This window comes from Silene latifolia, unplaced genomic scaffold, assembly GCF_048544455.1.
Source record: "Silene latifolia isolate original U9 population unplaced genomic scaffold, ASM4854445v1 scaffold_141, whole genome shotgun sequence".
Classification (NCBI taxonomy): domain Eukaryota; kingdom Viridiplantae; phylum Streptophyta; class Magnoliopsida; order Caryophyllales; family Caryophyllaceae; genus Silene; species Silene latifolia.
Window position 1 is genome coordinate 62501 of NW_027413135.1, and position 7500 is coordinate 70000.

Genomic DNA, 7500 nt, shown 5'->3' on the forward strand with positions numbered 1-7500 from the left:
GGAATATTTTTTTTCTCGTTGAAAGGGTCTTGCCATGCCCACGCCTCGGAGTAGGGGTCCTTATGCCTACGGCAACATGCACCATGGTGCCCAGCCCAACCGCTATAGCCAACGATCCGAAACCGTGTGCACCTCACGGGCCCCAGAAACGGGTTTGCATGGCGGAAAAAAAAAATTTTTTTTTTTTCATCTTAGGGTCTTGCCATGCCCACGCCTCGGAGTAGGGGTCCTTATTCATACGCAAACATGCACCATGGTGCCCAGCCGCTCAAGCTCCTCACTACCCCCTATAGAGGCTTTTTTGATAGTTTTGGTCTTGTAGCATGAAACATTGGGTGTGCAGAATAGCGATACGTTTTTATAACGCCGTTTTGGAGGATCAAATGAGCTTTGTTTTTGGAGCTTGATATATGGTTGGAAAGCTAACTTGGAGTACTTGATGCTGGAAAAAAAAATTCGTCATTCGGAATTTTTTTGAGGGAGTTATGGGTCTCCGAAGTCGGGTCATTTTCTGCGGACGCGTCTGCTGCCTAGATCTCGGTGTGGGGGGACTTTGGGGGACCAACCACGGATGATATTGTGCAAACCTTGCATTTTTGGGTAGCTAACTTGGAGTAGTTGGTTTTAGGCTCAAGAAAAAAATTATTCGGACTCGTTTCGGTCTCGGAAACCGCGTCGGGGCGAGCGGTGTCTCTATGCGTGTTGGGTGTGCCCTTTGTGTGGGTTGTGTTGGGCACTTTGGGCATCCTCCACCTCATTTTCCACCCACCTTGCAACTTAATATCACACTACCAATGGTTTTGAGCATTTGTAGGCTTCGTTGCTCGGGCAAATATGTCCCGAGTGGAAAAATGCTCACGGTCGGTGCCGTTGGCGAGGGGTGGGTGTGTGTGCGGGTGGTGCGTCGTATGGGACCAACCAAGCATCTAGTGTCCGTTCCTTGTTAAAATTACCCTATGACTGTCCCCAACAACTCTACGAAGTATTTGGGCACGGTTACCCTGGATGCCGTATCGGTAGTTGAGGTATAGCCTTTCATAGCTTGTCTTAAGGAGCCATCGAGGTAACCGAGTCGGGATGACTTTCGGTTGGTTGTCCTTTACGACTCGTGGTCACCCAATCATATAATTACCTTAGAAACCTCCTAAATTAGCGTTTCACGCTTCGTTGCTCGGTAAAATCCGTTCCGAATTGAAAAATGCCCACGCATGGCTTCATAAGGCGCCCGTGGCTAGGCAATGCACGCTCATGGCCTAGGCAGCTAACCTCAAAATGCCCCTTGGCCTAGGCATTTCACGCCCATGGCCTAGGCAACTAACCTCAAAATGCCCTTGGCCTAGGCATTTCACGCCCATGGCCTAGGCAACTAACCTCAAAAATAGGCCCTTGGAAGTGCTCGGCATTTGCCCATGGCCTAGCATTGCTCGGTCATTGGTGCCCATGGCCAAACCTCGGTCATGGCTAAGCACTTGCTGCACATGGCCTAGGCACTTTCACGCTCACGTAGGCACTAACTTTGCTCATGGCCAAGGCAATGGCGACCATGGTGCCCATGACCGGCAAGTGCTCGGTAGGCACTTGGTGCTCATGGCCAAGGGTGCTCGGCCATGGTGGCCGTAGCCTAGCCATTGCTGCTCATTGCTAAGGCAATGGTCGGTAATGGTGGCCGTGGCCTAGGCATTTGCCTCACATGGCCTAGGCAATGCTCGGTCATGGTAGCCGTGGCCTAGGCACTTGCCGCACATGGCCTAGGCAGTGATCGGTCATGGCCTAGGCAGTGATCGGTCATTGGTGCCCATGGCCTAGGCACTTGCCGCACATGGCCTAGGCAGTGATCGGTCATTGGTGCCCATGGCCTAGGCACTTGCCGCACATGGCCTAGGCAGTGATCGGTCATTGGTGCCCATGGCCTAGGCACTTGCCGCACATGGCCTAGGCACTTGCCGCTCATGGCTAGGCAGTGATCGGTCATGGTGCCCATGGCCTAGGCACTTGCCGCACATGGCATAGGCACTTCCCGCTCATGGCCAAGGCAATCGGCGGTCATGGTGGTCGTGGCCTAGGCATTTGCTGCACATGGCCTAGCCATTGGTCGGTCATATTTTCACCCATGGTTAATACTTACGACGTATTATTTAAGTATTTTTCCACGTTAACACTTGTAAATTTTTTTTACAAGTGTTGTCATTACCCATTACGGCAATGACCTATACGCTTCATGTGCCCACCACGGTGCCCTTGCATAGACTTGTAAAAATATATTTTTGTACTTAACATTTTTTCCATCCACCCATCCCGATACGTAACGCAACCTCGTATTATTATAACATAATTGTGATGGAATTTTGGGGGAGGGACGAATCGAAGCGACATAGGGCTGAATCTCAGTGGATCGTGGCAGCAAGGCCACTCTGCCACTTACAATACCCCGTCGCGTATTTAAGTCGTCTGCACAGGATTCAACCCGCCGCCGGTTAAAATTAATTCAAGGCGGCCACCGCACCGCATCCGGTGCGCTGGCTTAGTGATGCGTGTCATTTATATGATGTTTTACACCCTATTTTACACGCATTTCAGAGCTCAATTGAGTAGTTTATGCTACTATTTCCCTTGTTTCGTGTATTTCTTCCTTTTCTTGTGATTTTGTAGGAACATGAAGATTTCAGCGGAAAATAAGCCGAATCCGTCCCTAAGTACTTAGCATTGCATTTGACATGGAGTATTGACTCGAGGAATGAGCTTGGTGCGCGTTTCAAAGCCTAAAGATAGCAAAAGCATGGGTGCGTACGAGTTTAACAAGCAAAGAAGCATTTCACGATATTGCAGCCTCATTCAGATGGCTATATCTCGAGTTCTAGAGCAGATAATCGAGTGATTCCAATTGGAGGTGAAAGCTTATCCTCTTAGCTTTCCAACGCCACGTAGAACGCCTGATTTGACCAGGTAACGAAGAAATGGCAGCTGTTTTAAGATCGGTGCGCACTCGCAGGAATCGTCGAGAATGCACATTGACAAAGCACTCTTGGTCGATCGATGGTCCAAGTGGTCGATCGACCACGCGGCTGATACGCAACTTAAAAGATCGAGAATTCCAAAGCCCATTCTAATTAGGTTTAGGAATAAGAGTTACGTAATATTTTCTATATAATGTAACCAGAGGCATCAGTTTATGATCATCAAGTTTTAGGAATTAATTAGGGTTCATATTAAAAGATTGTTTTAGTTTAATTCTCCGTCAATAAAGTTTACTTTCCGCACTTGGTTTTGGTATTTCCTATTCAATCCTCCCTACGGTATTCTTCGGTTCCTTCTGTTCAGTTTATTGCTTTAATTCCTCCGTAGTTAGAATTGTTAGCTTAGATTTCCCAAAGCCATATTATTGTTTTATGTTATTCATTTGCTTAGTTAATATAAATATGCAATCGTTAGCTTTATTAGTCAATTTCATTGTTGTTATTATCGTTGTTATGTCTAGCTAAATCAACCCCGCTGAGATGTAGGGGATCTATGGCGTAGATGGCATTAGAATAGGTGACCCCGCATTAGGGCTTGGTCGATCGACTGGCTTCTCTGGTCGACCGACTGAGCCGGTTAGTCGATCGACAGGGGTAGCCGGTCGATCGACTGACTTCGTGTTTGATTAGCATTGTTTGATTCGTTAAGTGCAATATTTAGCAATGAGACCGAGAGGAGACTTGTTAGATGCTTAGTTTTGACCGACCCATAGATCGAGAGATAGGGAAGGGCATTAATTAATGAATTAAGACGTCTAAATTGCCGAGATCGAGAGATAATGTAATTTAGGCTTTAAGAATCACTTTTCAGGGCGAGAGCTAGTATTAGTGAGACTTAGGGACTGGTAGCATAGGCCGAAAGGAGCTACTAGTTAACTTGGACCGAAAGGACTTGTTTTACCCATCCTACACGACTGTATTTCGGACTTACCTAGGATTATGTGCCATCGCAGCTATAGTGAACCGACCGTCTTAGCATTCCTTTCATCGTTGTTTACATCCTTATTTACTTTTATTTATTTATTTATTTTATGTTATTAGTTTTAGAATCAACTCAAACCAAAACCCCCACAACTGTTACCCTTAGACTAGAATTAATAACAACTATTATCTCCCTACCTCCCTGCGGATCGACCCTTACTACCGCTTGCTAGTAGTAGTTTGGTTTTATAAATATTATTTTTGGTACTCACAACGACGGGTATCATATTTTGGCGCCGTTGCCGGGGAGGCAGCGCTAGTTGTAGTTGTTTTTCATTTTAGTCTATTTTTTCGCCTCAAGGGAAGACTGAGTACCTTGAGGCAGTTGCAGAGTTGACGAGTCTAGTGCAGCTGCTTATGGTGGAGGTACAGAAAAGCAATGCGGCGAATCAGGTCTTAATCGCGAAGCTGATATCTCATATTGCAACATTGGATCAAAATGCAGCTGAGATACCGAGTCAATTTCACTCTCTGAATCAGCGTATTGAGACCGTACATGCAATGACGCTGAGGAGCGGGTCTGCTCTCGATAGACCCGAGAAAGCTGCTGAAAAAGGGAAGAAGAAAAAGGACGAGAAAAAGGCGACCAGCAGTGATCACGGTCGATCGACCACTTCACCCGGCCGATCGACCAGTCCGCGACATGCAGCAGCCTCATCGTTCTGTAGAAGTCGATCGATCGATCGACATGCATGGTCGATCGACGACGACGCTGCTTTGTAGGTGAGTCTTTTCGTCCTCCAATGCCGGACAACTTGAGGGATCACTTATTTCGGGGTACGACAACTCCGAATTCATTGAGGCAAGACCCGAGTGCCGATGATGGGTCGATCTCGGTTCCCAAGTATGACCCGATGTTGATTAATGGGTCATTCGAGACGGTCCGAGGAAGGTTCGAGCTTCAACAAAGAGAAGGTGGTGGATTTTCAGCCTAAATCCACCGATGCCGGTATGAGAGACCTAGAGGAGAGGGCTAAGCTACTTCGACGACCCCATATCCAGAGAGGCTAGTACCAACGAAGGATGAGGTATATTTCGAAAAATTTAAAAATGTCATTCATGGTCTTAATGTGCAAGTACCTTTTCTTGAGTTGGTAAATCAAGTTCCCGCTTACATGAAATTCATGAAGCAGCTTTTAAATAAGAAGCGGAAACTTGATAGGGTCGAGTCATTAATTTGTGAAGAATCTAGCTCTTATTTGACTCTTTGCCCCACACAAGTTAGCGGCCGGGTAGTTTTTCGGTCCTTGTAATATTGGTACCTTCTCAATTGAGAAGGCATTATGTGATTTAGGGGCTAGTATTAGTGTCATGCCTTTGAGTCTTGCTAGGAGATTAGGATTGACTAGATTTGCGGTCACTAATATGACAGTGCAAATGGCTGATCGTTCTGCGGTCCAGCCCGTAGGAGTCCTAGAGGATATTCCTGTGCAAATAGGAAAATTCTTCTTCCCAGTTGACTTTATTGTGTTGGACATACCCGAGGATACCCATATCCCTATCATTTTGGGTAGACCCTTTTCGCGCACTTCTTTGGTGCGATTATTGATGTTGGCTCGGGGACACTAACCTTTAAGGTGGGGAAGCGATCCATTAGTTTTGCCCAGGACTTATAGGAAGAAAGATGCTATGTGTCCTGTCACTTGTAATGCGATTTCTACTCGTAAGTCTTATGTTGTAATTACTGACACTCCTCCTTCATTACCTGTGCCTATTCCTGTTATGACACCTCCGCCCCCGATTGGGATCAATATGGAGGACAATTCTCTTGTTTTAGATATTGCAGGAACCGGTTTGGGGAAGGAAGAATCGTTGATCGCTCCAGCTGAGAAGGAGCCCATTGTTTAGAGAGGCGGTCTGGGATGTCTGAGCTATGCAACTGACGAGGAGCCCAAGAAAAAGGAGCCAGTCAAAATTTCGGAGTCAGATCTCGAGTATGAGAAGCTAGATGATGGCCATGCTTGGGAAGATGCTAGAGATGATCCATTGAGCATCCCAGTTGGAGTAGAGTGGAGCCCAGCTTCTGAGATGAGCACTGCGGAAGCTACTTCGTGTAGACGAAGCCTTGGTCGGAGATTTTCATGATTTCGTTGATCTATGCGTTTCTTAGACCTTTTTTAAAGACTCTTTACTGCTTTTAGACTTTTTATTGCTTTCGTGTGCGCGAGACTTCGCATTTTGATTGGTTTGTTTAGGATTTTAATACTTTAGACTATTACTTTGGGTTTGCGCAACTTTGGGCGCGTTATTATGTTCTTTTGCAGGTTGAAGACCATATTAGCTCTCTTTATTGAGCTAATTAGACGAAATCAGAAAGTTACAAAGATTATTGCGATCGATCGATCGCCGTATGGTCGATCGACCGAGTTCGAATTCCAGGAGCTACATTCTGTTCGCTTTGGTCGATCGACTGGGTGATGTGGTCGATCGACCATGTTCGCTGCTGTACCTATTTTTGATCATTCCCCTGCTGTGTTTGATCGTTTTGCGGAATTGAGGGAGTCTTCCCTCCACTTTATTTTCGGTCTTATTTCTGATTTCTTCTGTTTTTCATTTTTGCACATAATTGTACCGTTCATAATTGTTTTCTCGTTTTTCACGCGGTATCTTTTGTTTGTCTTTTCAGGTACTTATTGGTAGCACTGCTAGCTACTGAAACCTCCTAGCTCACGCTGGTTTGGGGAGGTTTCCTTTTGCTGCGCTTAAAGTCTTGTAAGTTTCCGAGTCTTTATTTCATGTCATATTTATTTATTTCGCAAATTCCCGTTTCTCTTTTCTTTCATTACATGATTTTGCACAATGGGGACATTGTGCGATTTGGTTTGGGGAAGGGTTTTTGCGTCGCATTTCATTTGCTTGCATTCACGTTTACATATTTACCTTGCATTGTTTATCTCTTTACATGTATACAAAAATCCAAAAAAAATGAAAAATTTCAAAAAAATTCAAAAAAATGCATGTTTATTTTAGCATATAGGTCGAGTCGGAACGGTAGTATTTCTATGATGACATTGCATTTGCACCTATTTTGCCTGAGCCTTGCTAGATTAACATGTTATTAGTAGAATCGTAAATGCATATCTACGAGTTTTCGTTACATTCTTGCTGAACTTGAGATTTGACTTAGAAAATTGGCAAACTACATCATACATTCTGAGATTTAGAGCCTATAACTGGTGACATCTATGACCGGTTTATTTAGGAATGTGAGTAGTACTCCTTATGAGACATGTTACATAAATGTGCATAAATATGAACTTAATCTGCTTAATACCTGTATGCATTCGGTCCGTGGTTTGTTGACACATGTGGTAGAGGTTTCCCTTTCTTATTTTGCCCATAAGCCTCACAAAGCCAAATTTAGCCTTTTGTCCCATAAGCTACATACCATTATTCAGCCTACCCTATCCGAGCTAGTATTGGTAGTTGTGGGAATGTGTTTATTTGCGGTTTGGTTATATGCTCATTTCGAGATGTTGGGTGAAATGGTGGAAGGAAAGAAAAG